The sequence below is a fragment of the Chenopodium quinoa genome, unplaced genomic scaffold (genome assembly GCF_001683475.1).
Source record: "Chenopodium quinoa cultivar QQ74 unplaced genomic scaffold, ASM168347v1, whole genome shotgun sequence".
In the NCBI taxonomy this organism is placed as follows: Eukaryota; Viridiplantae; Streptophyta; class Magnoliopsida; order Caryophyllales; family Amaranthaceae; genus Chenopodium; species Chenopodium quinoa.
In genome coordinates this window covers 246,094-261,367 of record NW_018744784.1, presented here as the reverse complement: position 1 = coordinate 261,367, position 15,274 = coordinate 246,094, and the positions used below count along the sequence as shown (strand labels likewise).

Genomic DNA, 15,274 nt, shown 5'->3' with positions numbered 1-15,274 from the left:
TAAGACTACAAAATTGTTGGAGAAGAACGCAAAGTTTATGTCCATTCTACAATAAGCAACTAGAGGGAGTGAGACAAACCGTGATCTCAGGATGCTCTAGTGCCAAGGAGATATGGGACACTTTAGAACTTGCCTATGAGGGTACTAGTGAGGTAAAATGGTACTCGTACTACTGTAACTTTGCCCTTAAAATTGCACCAGAATTTGTACTACTTGAACTTTAATGTAAGAGATAGGAGCAAACAAAGGGCATCAGAAGTTTTCCTATCAACAAATGCAGGGATAAACAAGGCATTAATGGAGCTCAAACACGCTTACGAAAGAGGTTATTTTAGTGTGGAAGATATTAGACTGATATGCATTCAAAAGGGCATGTATACCAGATTATCACCCACCAAGAAGAGGGAACTTTGTATCATCTAAAACTCCGACTTAGATAAGGTGGCCATATTTCTCTGTTAACCGAAATTGAAGATTCACTAGCTAAAACTTTTAGATCATATATATGGCAAAGATGACAGCTGAAGGAAGGACTTTTTCTATAGAAAAAAATGATGCCAGTTTGATTGACATTGTGGCATTCACGAAATGCAATCTGTCAGAAGGTTTTGTGTGTGACATTTTAAACCGTCATAAGGAAACTCTGACGTAATTCACAGCAAGTCTGCAATGATTCTCAGCATTGCCATAGGGTGTGTGAAATCAAGTCTAGGATGTCTGCTTCAGATAATTAGGAAGCAAATGCAACTCTTCCTCAGTGGATATATGATTTTAAAGCCAAAGGTTGGACTATTTCTCTTAGGATCTTAGTAAAGAACTGCTTGTTTTTCACACATTTAAATTTGCTTTTACAAGTTTTGCGGCATTTCATAAATATGTTTCCTAATCAATCTTGCAGCACCTTGAGCTTGAGATGTGATGTGACACTCGGAGAGTAATCAATTACACCATGACCTAAGTTGAAAGACAGCTGAAGTAAATTGTGTACCATATGCTTGACAAAAATGAAAACTGTTGCAAACTATAAATGACAGAGTCAAAAGCATATATGGCAACTCAGAATCCATGTTCGGTCACTGGAACTAAACTAAACTTCATAAGAACTCAAGATAAAACAATGTGCTTTCAAGAAGTTAATACAGTAGATAAAGTCAAAATTCGTAACAAGTGCCTTAACCAAAACCACAGAAAATTCAGCTTCATAAGTTTGTCAAGAAGATGGCAGTAGGATTACCAGGAGATGGAGGATTTTGTTTTAGAACTGATGTAAGAGGTCCAGCCTTGGCACAAGCATCCTCATCTTGATACGACAGAATCTCCACCTGCTCAAGTGCAAGCTGCCTCTTGATCAAATTCAAATTCTCTAAAAGGACCTTCATCTCACCAAAAGGAAGCTTCAACTCCAAGGCTTGGGGCCTAGAGCAAGAGTTTCATCCTTCTTGAACCTCAAGAATGGCATGCATTGCTTCTGGATTTGCTTGAAATTGGAAGCCTTCCCAATCTTGCTCGTCTGCAGTGCTGCCATAATTTCACTGTCTGGAGCAAAGGTGCAAGTTCTTGAATCAAATTTGCTTTGAAGTATTTTCAAGCACTCTTCCTTCCATCCATCATATGTTTCATTTACATAAATTAAACCAGTTAATTGCTTGTCTTCTGTAAGCTGTTGAACAGGGGCTCCTTTCTTGCCAGCCTTCTTTGAACCCATAATTTGCTTCTGGAGGAGCTTTCTCATTAGCACTATCGAATCCTGCAAATATTTGTTGGCACTCTTAAGGGCTAAATCAGGTGCCTCAGCAACAGGCCAGCCAGCTTTTATTACAAAGCCTTCATTCTTCAAAAGCTCTCTCCAAACATACTCCGCATAATGTGGGCAGATAGGGGTAATAAGTCGTGTCTGAATATCCATAAAATGCTGCACCAAAACCCTGTTCATGCCACCAGCCCCACAGGAGAACCTATATTCATCCCTAGCAGCTTGCAAGTCGTAAAACCCAGTCTTAAGAGCATCTCGGAACATATAGTTCTGGTAGTTTTGCTCAGTCAGCTTTATTGCAAGATTAATCTCATTTTTGAACACCCGGTCAGCATAAGAAGAAGGCTCACCTGATCTAAGAGCTTCATCAGCAGCAAGAATTTCTTCCATCCATGCAATCTCTTTTGTGAGACGCAAAATTGCTGCATTTGCAGTTTCAAATACAAAATTTGCATCATCAACACCATCACCAGCATCAGCAAGAGCAAAACGTGTGGCATCTGCAGAGAACTCTTCAATGGCCTGGCGCAGAGTTCTGAAGTTCCCAGTGGACTTGGACATCTTCTCAGCATTTAGTAAAATGTGTCCGTTGCATCTGAACCCACGAGGCCAGTGGCGCTTGTCCATTAGTGCTGTGTGATTATAGATACTAAATGTCAAATGGTTCTGGATAAGGTCTTTGCCAGACACACGAAGATCAAAAGGATACCAATATTCAAACTCCCGCTTCATTGACTTAAGCACATTTGAATCAATATCTGATGAATCTGGATACGGACCACCACAAAACAGGAAATCCCATACATCATCAGACATTTGTTCCGGCTTTATCAAACTGGTATTAGATCCATACATGTCTCCATTTTGCAGAAAATGAACAACAGTATAATAAGCCATGTAAACAGTTGAATCAGAGAGGGACTCCACAAGGTACTGCTCGTCCCAAGGGATACGAGTCCCAAGGCCAAATGACCTTGAGCAGGCCCACTGATTTAGCCAACTCAAGGTGTGTTCAAAACCATGACGTGTCTCATCAGAGTAGCAATTCATGTTATCCAAGCACTCGTTGGCTAGCTCCTTCCATTCAGGCTCACCATATGTGATATACCACTGGTCTGTCAGAGCCACAACACATTCGTCGCCTGATCTAGACATGACCTTTTTCTCAGGCTCACTATACATAATGGCTTCACTTGTTTCTAAAAGCTTACGTCTGACTTTTGGCTTGGCATCCTGGACCTTCTCCCCAGCAAATTCACCAACAAGCATTGTCCCTTCAGTGAAACCCTTCAAATAAGTTAATCTCTTCGCTTCTGCAAGCTTGTCCTTTTCATTTTGGCTCTTGATCTTCAAATCAGTGCAGACCTTCTCCGCAGGTTTATCACCGAAGTCAGGGATATCAATAATGGGTATGATCTCAAAAGGAAGTATCCATTCATCTTTTACACCAAATTTCGCCCGCAGAGCTGGTTTTGCCTTTAAGTCATGCAGTGCCATATAGTCATCAGGGGCGTCACTAGGGACACTGGTTACTATCCCAGTTCCTTTATCTGTCAAGATAGTCAGCATGGGAAGTGTGTAAATGATCTCATTTTGAGCAAGCGGAGATTTTAAAGGCAAACCAATCAAGTCATGACCAGTAAGCTCTATCAAGCATGTTGGCTTCTCTGGGACCCTTGAGTAGTTCTGATATGCAAGATTAAGAGCTGCCCTCTCAGTGACTACATAAACATCTGTCTCATTAATTTCAAAGGCCCCATATTTACCTTCAGGCAATACCCACGCATTTGTTTGACCATACATGGTCTCTGGCCTCAATGTTGCAGCAGCCAAATATACTTTCCTCCCCTCTAAAGCGCTCAATTTTGCAGGAAACGGTGGAATAACTTCCATCTTTATTATTGTGTATTCTTGGGGCTGGACCCCTTCACCAGAAGCCCTGTCATGGTCTGCACATGGTTGTCCATCTAGTGGAGAGAAGATAGCATATCTTTTATCTTTCACAATCTTATTAACTGCTTTGAGCTTCCTCATTTGCCACCTCACAAAAGAATCAAAGTATGGATTAATATCTGTGGTGACAAAAGAGCGCCTCCAGTCAACACCCAAGCCGAAAGCTTTAAGGTCTTCAACTGCCAAGGGCGGAAAATAGGTCAGCCATTCATATGGATCCTGAAACTTTGAGATCTCTTCATCAGAAAGGCCAAAACTTCGCATGATCTCCCACTGATACAGACTTGTGCCAGTTTTGGCCGCAACTTTTGACTTCTTACCCCTGAATGGCTGTGATCCTGCATTTGCATCCTCTTGTTCTGATGGCTGGCTAACTTCTTCCTCCACTGCAGAAGGAAACTCAGGTGGATTACCAAACAGTTGAATTTCTCTTGCAAGTTTATCCGCTGCAGCCTTAATGGGCATGCCGGTGCAGTGGAAACCAAAAGGAAAGAGTACATTGGCTCCTCTCAGTCTGTGGTAAGCTGCAGCAAATTCTACCTTGGAAATTGAAAATGCATGTCCAAGATGCAAATATCCATTCATATATGGAAACGGAAAGTTCCCAAAAAATTTCTCTCCATCTCCAGGAGGCTTCTCACCAGGCTCAGCTACAAATACATTATTTTGGTCCCACCACATATGGACCTTTGACTCAATATCAAGCAGACGATCCCTCCGAACAAAGCTTTTACCACCCTCAGCCATGTTTGAAGAAGTGTTGCAGAAACTGTTAAAAAAAAAGGTAAAAAATAAAAAAGAACAACTTTAGTGGCAGTGGAATAGATATAAATGGATTTGGGAAAGGTTATTGCCATCTCATATGAGCTACATTAATTGAAACACCATAAACCTTTAAAATCTGAATTAATGTGACAACAAAACTATTTAATGTACCTGTCCAAGCTGAAAAATTGCAAAGGCAACAACAATGTCTAGATTGACCACTCGGCAAAACTATTTAATGTGAAATATTACGTGATCGTAAGATTATATGGGACAATGAAATATCCTGTATAAACAATATGCACTGACAAGCTGTACAACCTAAATATTCTCCCTCCTACAAGATGGGTCATTTGTTTCTTGTGGTAGTGGTCATAATTGGACATATTTTTCTCAAAATCTATGTTAAGAAACTTACATCAAAATAGCACAAGAAAAGATTATTTTTACTCTTTTGAATGAAACATAACAACAATTACATCAAAATAGCACAAGAAAAGATTATTTTTACTCTTTTGAATGAAACATAACAACAATAAATTCATAGCGTAAGTCAAGGAATTTCTGTACACATGAAACCAGTGAAGGGCTCAAGTTTGAAATGCGTAGAAACAAAGATGTGTATTTGCAAACAAAGGGAATCAAAGATATCACTATATCAAAGTAGATAGAACCAGTCAACATGCACAGCATAAAGAAACAGATCAATATTATACTGTAACAAACGCTAGAATAGATGACTTCCCACTTAATAATGTTCAGATTGTTCACTGCCATTAATTAGAAAACATGCAAGATTCTGAAAGCTTGTTAAAAATTGTAGAAACATAGATATAAGTATATCAGAAGTTAGATAACTTAGATCATAAACCACCTAACTAAGGTAAAGATGGAAGAGTTAAGCAAAAATGATTATCCCCAAATAAAGTATCAGAAGCACAATTCTTGATCTACGATTTTTTTAATGAGAAATCTTGATCTATATCACCACATAGCAAAACTAGATACCAATAAAACGTCACTTCATCTAATATAAAGTTTGTAGCCATACAAACAAACATTATGCATAGCTGAAAGTGTAATAGGATAGTCATGTTATCCCCTGTGCATGACTTTCTTTGACATCACAGACCTCAAAATAATCAGATATTCAATGCCAGTGCCCATGAGAAAATCAACAGGGCAAAATAATGCACATGTGTAGACTTAATTATGCATCCAACACATTTGACTTGAGGGATGCAATCAGTGAGATGGATTCAAATAAAAGCAAAGGCCACCACGCAAAGTACAGGGTTTAAGGCAAAAATGAAAAAAAATAATGCTACATAATGTCATTTGACTCGACGACTGAAACAAATAAATCTCCGTTTCGTAAAGTTCTGAACATTTCCTGTTTTTGTCCTTTTCTAAAGGTTCTTAGCACTTTCACTTTTATCCATTTTGGGCAAACTCTATTTACTACCTTACACCTCTTGCTCCACAAAACTGATACCTTGTCACTCACTCTCCTACTTTATCCACATTTCTATCACACCCACCCATTGATTTCCTAGGAAATGAATATACGCATACTTGTTTGATTGACAATAATGTAGGAATTGGAACTTCCTTAAGAAGTTCTACTTCCTACAAAATGGAGGAATTAACTTACCTACCCATGGGAAGTAGAAATTCCTACATCCAACCAAACATTTTTTGGGAATTCCTAGGAATTACAATTTCATAGGAATTGAGATTTCATGGGAATTTCTACTTCCTACATCCAACCAAACAAGGCCTCAGTCTTTTACTTTACCAACCTTTTACTTACACCCACTCACCAAATCAACACTCTCTCCTATTGCCTTGCAAATAGTAAATGTTAAGAACTTTCAATAACATTAATAGTTTATAATGATTATAGGATACCCATATGCCAATAAATAGAGAAACTCAAAGATAAATGTGGGCAGTTTTCATTAGGAATTGAATTCTGACATACGGTTAAGGGGAAAAAATAAAGAAAGAAAGAAAAAAAAAAAACTATTAAAAAGGACAATAAAAAAATGGAACTAGAATTGATTTATTGTCCAATTTGAAAAGAAACATGTTCACCTTTGAGAGAACTGAAGTCTGCTAATCAAATTTCTCGAGCAATTCCTGAAAGATCATACATTCAACAAATTACAACCAATAAAATAAAAAGAAAAAATAAAAACACCAAATGGGGAGGGACAATTTGTTAAAAGACATTTTAAGAAAGTACATACTTTTTTTAAACCAAGACTATACTTCACAGAGAATAAGTACAGCTGTTTGATTTACCTTTCCTCCTTTTTTCTCAAATGCAACATATAGGAATGACATGGGGATTAAGCAAACAACAAAAATAATTTAATTGCTTCATTGCCCATGTTATTAAGGGAAAAGCAAAATAGAGAAATTACTTTTTGAGTAATTCGAACAGACAAACCCCACCACCCCACTGCCGAGAACTTGGACACAGAGACATAAGTACACAACAATACTACTACCTCCGCTAGAAGTTATTTGCAACATTTACCAAAAAGAGGTTGGGGTATTGGTGGTGTGTGGGATTTGGAGGTTCGTCGGTGCTGTTGGTGGTTCGTAGGTGTGGTTTTAGTGGTAGTAGAAGGATTTCGGTGGTTTTTCGGTGATTCTGGTGGTTCGTGAGGGTGGCTTCGGTGGTTCATCTAATCGGGTTTTGGTGGTTCGTCGAAGGGTTAAGGTGATTAGTCGGTGGTTTTGTTGGGTTCGTGGTTGGGTTTTGGTGGTTTTAGTGGTGGTTTTGAGTTCAGGTGGTTCTGGTGGTTGTCAGTGGTGATTCTGAGTTTAGTGGTTCTGGGTTTCAATGGTTTGGGTTTTTTTTTAATTGTACTTTTTTTTTAAGGATTAATACTTAACCACATACCCAAAATTTTCAATAATCATGCTTTAAAACTTTTGCCTAGGAGTCCGCGCAGACCCTCTTTGATGCAAATAACTGTTAACGGAGGTAGTATATAACATTAAGTTTTAGTTTTGAGAAATTTTTCCAAAAGTCTGAAGTTAAATATTTAATCTTTTTTATTTAATATACATCTGACCATTCTCTTTTTTCTCATTCTCCTCCATCACAACATGCTTTGTTTTCCCAAGTTGTGGTATGCACTTCTCTAACCACTTTAAGACCATTGGCTAAGATGATAACTCTGCCATGGCCTACTGGAATCACCTCACTCCGAAAAGCCACAATATTAACACTTATCATCATGAATTGTTGTTCAAATCTGTAGATCTAGGGTTTCCATATTTTGAGCTTTGAGGTGCACTGTAGGAAGACTAGGATCAAATCACACATCAAGTTGTTGTGATTTAATAGTGAAAATGGTTGGAGGAATTATATCCTCGGCTAGTGCAGTTATTAAATATAATATAAGAGATAATAATTTAGTTTAATTGGGTCATTATTATGTCTTGCACTCTTGCTAGAGTCCAATATTGATCATTGGGTTGATACAAAATAAATCCTATGTCAACTAAATGGATCCTACGAAGTCACACATTACAGTGTCAGCCGACCAAAGGAAAGTGAGGAAAGGGAGTGTACTCCTAATGAGTACAATGTGATTATATAATTAGGGGTTTGGGGAAAAAGAAAGATATAAGTAACATTTTCCCAAAAGAAAACAACATACCATTTCCTCTCCCTCACATAACCGACAGTTTTCTCCATTGAAGAGGAGACTGATTTCTCTCATCCGACTTGCATTAGTGGAGGTTCAATTTAAACTTATAGACCAATCGTAGAGAGGATTCAATTGTGGCTCTAATCTCCCCAAAGAAATCAAGAACGCATATACTTAGCAATTGATCATAGGGCTGCAATTGAAGCCCCTCTACAATTGGTCCACAAGTGTGAATCAAACCTCCACCAATGCTAGTTAGGCGGGGAAATCAATCTCCTCTTCAATGGAGAAAATATGTGAGACAGAGAGAGGTAATGACATTGTAAGTTTAATTCTTTTGGCGAAATATTACGTATATCTTTTATTTTCCCAAAACCCCTGATTATATAATCATATTATACTAATTACGGAAATTACACTCTATATCCTCACTCCCTTTGACCGGCCAACATTAAGCCCATACCCATGCTATGTGTTTGGTTTCCTTTGTTCGATCAAATAATGTAAAGCATGACTTCATACAACCCATTTAGTTGGCATTAGGCTTATTTTGTATTAACCAAATGATCAATATTGATTTTTAGCAAGACATAATGATGAACCAATAAAACGAACCTATTATCTCCATAATACGCTCCATATTATATATAGTGATTGCATGAGTCAAGGACATAATTTCTTCATGAAGAAGAAATTAACAAAAAGATCAATATACTAAGTACTTGTTATAGGTTCCAATACAAAGTACACAAAACCAAAGCTGAAACTTGATAAATAATATCACTTAAGTCCAAATAAAATCAAAGTCAAATAAAATTAAAAGTACTCCCTTTTTTTCCTAAAAATTGACACGTTTGACTTTTTTCACTATTCATATACTAACTTTGACCATCGTATTTTAGTAACGTATAAAAAAAAATTATAATTAAATATATTATTAAATAGGTATTAATATAAAGCTTCATAATTTTCAATTATTTTTACTAATATCTAATCAAATATATTTAAGGTCAAACAAGTGCATTGGCATGTGTGCCAAGTTTGACCGTGTCAATTTTTTAGGAGCAGTGAGAGTATTTGTATTAAATTTGCTAGACAACTACTATTGGTTTGTTGTGCTTGTGAACTTGTAAGTGTTGCGACTTTGTGAGCATCCATATTTTTATAAAGTAATTTTGCAAAAAAATTGTTGTATATTACTATGAGACAAGTGTACCCATCTCATTTTCAGGAACAGGTTTCGGTTCCCATTTAGAGGAACCTTTTACTACAGATTCGAGTTCCTGTTCCAAAATTTTGACAAGCTACCCTATCATGCTCACCCCTAGTTGTGGGTATATAAGTCAGATGGTTGATTTGATAAGTTGGGTAACCAAATGGGTTTAGTTAGATTAATTGATTGAGGCTGCTAACGGATGAGGTATTCAGTAAGGGAAAAATTGTAACATTGGTTCACTAAAGTTACTAAATAAGGTAAATTAGAAACCTTGTGGTGTTGCATCAACTACCCTTGTAAGAACGTCAATCATCTTAAAAAACAGAAGAAGTATTAAATTTAGAAGTGGGTAAAGGGAGGGAAAAGAAGTCCTATACAATATTGGGATGATGGAGAGAAGGGATTAAAAGAAGGGTACAAAAATAGTAATAATAATGATGATAATGATGATAATAAAGACTTTTCACATAAAATAGCTTTAATAAAAGTGTTAAGTTTTTTCCAATCAATCCTCATTGAAGATTTAAAAAAAAAACTCTGCGACATCAACAATCAATGCACACGATGTCAGAACCAAACTAAATAACCTACTAAGCCAAATTGAACCTATTAAAGTCTAAATAATATACTACATATTCAGAACTTATAGGTTCAATATCAGCTGTCAATGCAAAGACGTTCCAATATTAAACCTACTAGCTAAATTATACTACCAAAGAATTAAGAGAGAGATGAAAGAATTAAGAGGTGAAAAAATGAAGGTGATGGGTACTTTACCGGGAAGAGTAAAAACCCAAAGTCATGAGCTGTTTCCGGAAGATTGAGACTTCACCATCCTTATACCGCCACCAAGAAATCGTGGTCTGCAAACCAAAGCTATTCGTAGTTAAACAAACACCGGAAATACGAGTTAGTTTTTCATATCTCTATGCTTAGTTCTCTCTTTCTCCCCTGTCCGCTTATGGCCCTCCACCAGGCCCGTCCCTGAGGCAGGGCTGCCCTAGGCCCAGGGAAAAGAGATTTAATTTCATATTGAATTATCTCGAAAAATACATAATTTTAGGGATATTTGATTCAATAATCAAATTACGCTCGTGATTTTCTTTTCTTTTGGATATGATGTTTCATAATCTAAGAATTTACGAACCCTAAACTTAAAGCACTGATAATTAAATTAGATTAAACCAAATATAAACCCTAGATTGTGAAATTGATGTGATGATAACAACAACAAACAACTTACCTTAGAAGCTGCTTCAATGGGGGATACAAGAATTAGATTCAACGGAGAACGCTTCAATGGAGAACGTTGAGTGCGCTTCAATGGAGAACGTAGAGTGTGCTTCAATGAAATAACTAAGAGAGGAAGGATATAGGAATGGAGGCCTTTTAAAAGCCATGACCCGCCATAGTTATAATATGGGTCTGATAAATAAATGGGGCGGATTTTTATATGATAGTCTGATTACAAGACAGGTGAGCTTTATAAAGGTTTTAAGTACTTCGTAAACAGGTTTTAAATAACAATAATAATATATAATATATATAATTATATTAGATGGAAGCCCGTGCGATGCATGGTCTTTTATACATAAATCTCATGAAAAGATTATTTTCTTAAGTTAACCCTATAATTTTTTTATTATTTTGCTTGTTAGAAAACGGATAATTTGTTTTATTTTTATGCAACTTATAATGCGACCTTAATTTACAATTATTAGTTATATGAAAATTATGATAGATATTAGAATAAAATCATAATCATGTTTGTATTTTTTTAACCTATGATTCGTATGTATAACGAAAACACGTTGTTCCACTATATATATGTAGTTATAGAATTACTATTATACTTTCACAAACAATAACTTAGACTACCATTATTCTTTTACTCCGTATCAACTTTATACAATGAAAAATTAATAAAGTAAACTCAAAACTACAGGGTTAAAATAAAGACGGTGGGAGTAATAGTAAAAGATATGACTTTATAAATTTTTAAATAATTAAATGAAATATATATATACTACCAAGAGTGTTGCATTACTAAAATTAATCTAATTGAATAAAATTAAATCTTTATAATAAAATTTCATTATCATTTTCCTTAATAATAAATTAATAAGATACACTACTACAATAATTTTTACAATAATAATATATATATTCTACCATAAACAATAATACACAAAAAATCAAAATTATCAGAGACATCTCTTATAATCTTTAATTTTTTTTCCCTACTATTGTAACATTATAATTGACTTAGGGCTTGTTCTGATTTACTGAATTGAGCTGATTGAAGCTAAATTGAACTGAATTTTTTATGAGAGAAGGAAATTATGAACTGAACTGAAAGTAAGCTGAAGAGATCAGGCCCTTACTTTTCCAATCCACACATTTCTCTTTTGGATTTACAAGTGCTTGAAGAAATTTCTTTCAATTGGCGCGTGGACATAATCCCTTCAAATACAGAATAATTGATATTAGGTCACAATTAAGTTGTTTAACAAAATTTAATATGATAAGTAACATAATTAGATTAGGTAAAATAAAACAAAACATACATCTTATAAAATAATGAATAACAATCTGTTTCGGGGTTTTTTATGTGTCCTGCGGGAGAGTTACAATTCCGAGAATGGCTTGCTGACCGGCTGTGTACCTGCAAAACAACGAAACTCCGGTTGGGTGGAGTTCCGCCTCCGACGATCAAGTTAGGATTCGTACGAAGTGAATAGTGCGGAAATAAATGGTTTTCTCTCTGATTCAGAGAGAATAAATGTTTGTTGTTAGTTGTGTTTTGTGTTAGGGAATTTGTGAATGCCCAATAAATGAGGTATTTTCCTCTATTTATAGGGTTGGGGAACTGTATTCCCTCCAATAAGGACGTGCCACGTGTCAGCCTGGGATTGGTTCCCACTTGCCCTTTCTGGGGCTGACACGTGGCGCCCTCTGACTGGGGCACGTGGCTAGGGTGTTTTTTACCCTAATCATTTGCCCCTCACAGATGACACGTGGCGTGCCACGTGGCATCTATGACATGGCCGGCCATGCAATGTTGCTGTGACAGTTGTCACAATGAGGGAAGGGGACGGTTGGTCTCCTTCCCGCCATTTTTTTTTTTTTTTTTTTTTGAAGGGGGGTGACGGTTCGTCATCCTCCCAATTTTTGAATTTTGAATCAGAGAGTTTGGCGATTCGCCTTCCCTGATCCCTATATAAGGAACCCCTCCTCAATCATTTGCAACATTTGCAAACTTCCAAAAAATCAAGAGAGCTCTGATACCGGCTGAGAGAAATCAACAAACGTTTCTTGCTTTTCACATCCGGCTTTGCATCAATTCCTGAATCAGAGCACCCGCACTCTTCCGGCTGAGGTAAATTTCAATTCCCTTTTGCATACTTAACCGGGGAGGGTTAGCTTGCCATAGATTAGGATAGCAACCGGATTTATGTGTTTTTGCACAACCGGCAATCCTTGGAAAATTTGTCACATCTGCTCAACAGACCCCCATCCGGTATAATCCGCCTGGGGTGCTGTTGAGGGATTTATGGGTTGCTTCTTCAAAGCTACCAAAGGGCCCCCATCCGGTTATGACTGGCTGAGGGATCTTTGAATGACCCCATTTTTTCCAAGGCTCCTCAATATACCCCCAACCGGTTTTAGCCGTCTGAGGACATTTGGGGAGATTCCGAATTTTTCAAAAAGCATTCAATAGACCCCCATCCGGTTTTAACCGTCTGGGGTGCTTTTGAGCCATTGTATTTTTTTCTCGAAAGCTTTCAATACACCCCCATCCGGTTTTAACCGTCTGGGGGCTTTTGAGTCATTTGTAATTTTTCCTCAAAAGCTTTCAATACACCCCCATCCGGTTTTAACCGTCTGGGGGGGCTTTTGAGTCATTTGTAATTTTTCCTCAAAAGCTTTCAATACACCCCATCCGGTTTTAACCGTCTGGGGGGCTTTTGAGTCATTTGTAATTTTTTCTCGAAAGCTTTCAATACACCCCCATCCGGTTTTAACCGTCTGGGGGCTTTTGAGTAAGTTTGGCCAAAACGTTGACCGAAACCGGATGGGGTGTTTTTGGTAGGTTTGACCAAAAACGTTGACCAAACCGGATGGGGTGTTTTTGGGTAAGTTTGACCAAAAACGTTGACCAAACCGGATGGGGCGTTTTTGGGTGAGTTTGACCGAAAACGTTGACCAAACCGGATGGGGTGTTTTTGGGTGAGTTTGACCAAAAACGTTGACCAGAACCGGATGGGGTGTTTTTGGGTAAGTTTGACCAAAAACGTTGACCAGAACCGGATGGGGTGTTTTTGGGTAAGTTTGACCAAAAACGTTGACCAGAACCGGATGGGGTGTTTTTGGGTAAGTTTGACCAAAAACGTTGACCAGAACCGGATGGGGTGTTTTTGGGTAAGTTTGACCAAAAACGTTGACCAAGACCGGATGGGGTGTTTTTGGGTAAGTTTGACCAAAAACGTTGACCAGAACCGGATGGGGTGTTTTTGGGTAAGTTTGACCAAAAACGTTGACCAGAACCGGATGGGGTGTTTTTGGGTGAGTTTTTTGAATTTTGATCACTTGGATCTTTTTTGCAGGTATCTGAGACCGTCTGCTGTGCTTCCAATCAACCTTCAACTTTCCAATCAGTATCAAGGTACCGCCTGTAATCCTTTCATTCTCTTGTCAATTTTCCGGCTGACTAGGTAGTTAAATGGACTCACCCAACACACACTTGGACCAACCTAGAACTGATGTCAACCGGTCACCAAGTACGGCTGAGTCTAGGACTGGGGATGCCGCCTGGAGGTGTTTGGTCCATTCTTGTGATAGAAATCCGACCATCTCTGCTCATGTGCAGGACAGAATGGCCCGAACAAGATGGACGGCGGTAGATCCGGATTACCAGTCTGAGGATTCAGCCGGACCTCCGGTTGAAAACGTCCCCTATGACCAACCGGGTGCACCCAGTACCCCAAGTGATAGGATATTGTAGATGTTTGAGTCTGGCGAGGAGGATACTGCTCAAAGATCCGCCTCTTCCTCTTTTGCCACAACATCCGGAGAGCCGGATGTTCAAGAGGTTGACAAAGAGGCCTTCAAATGGCCGTCTATGAATAATCCCTATGAAGCGTCAATGAGCGCCAGGGACATCGTCACCTTAACCGCCACTTTGCCGGCTTTCTTGGCAAAGAAACCAATAGGGCCCGGCTGGGATCTGGTTGTGCCGCCGGCTGAGGCAACAGTTGTCTGGGATGACAACCGGGACCACGCAGACAACTATTTCGGCTGCTATGAGGCGGCCTTCAAAGCTGGTCTCCGGTTCCCTCTGCATCGAGCAATTAGAGCCATACTGAGGGGGTATGACTTAGGTGTTTGGCAACTCACCCCCAACTCTTGGGTGAACATTTTAGGATATATTGCCGCCTGCGAGATGCAGGATGTAACGCCTAGCTGGGAGGCATTTGCACATATGCACTACATGAGCCGTGCCCCAGGCGGTTGGAATGCGTGGTATACCCTGACCACGCACCCGGAATACATGATGATCCTGGACAAGCCGTCCAAGTGGTCAAGCTGGAAGAGCAAATTTTATCTGGTGTCATCACCGTCTCTTCAGCAGAACCGGAGGCTGCGCACATATAACAAGCAACCGTCACTTCTTGGAAGGAAGTGCGCCCTCCCAAAGATACCGGGAGAGGCTTGGGATCAGATCATGGAGCCGGGGCTCTTCAAAAAGACAACCATGCCTTTGGATGACGGGACACATATCATCGTGCCCAAGTTTCGGGTCCTTCATCCGGACTGGTTTGGAGACGAGGCGTTTCTCTCCGCCTGCGGTCTGAGTACGATGTTTACCAAACGTACGTCATAGACAACCGGCCCTTTCATCCTCCTGTATTATCT

At 38.6% G+C, this 15,274-nt stretch overlaps 1 pseudogene; it reads right to left on the bottom strand.

Moving 5' to 3' along the window:
- Positions 1-1,014: 1,014 nt before the first annotated feature.
- On the bottom strand, positions 1,015-10,743 carry LOC110703817 (annotated as a pseudogene).
- Positions 10,744-15,274: the final 4,531 nt, after the last annotated feature.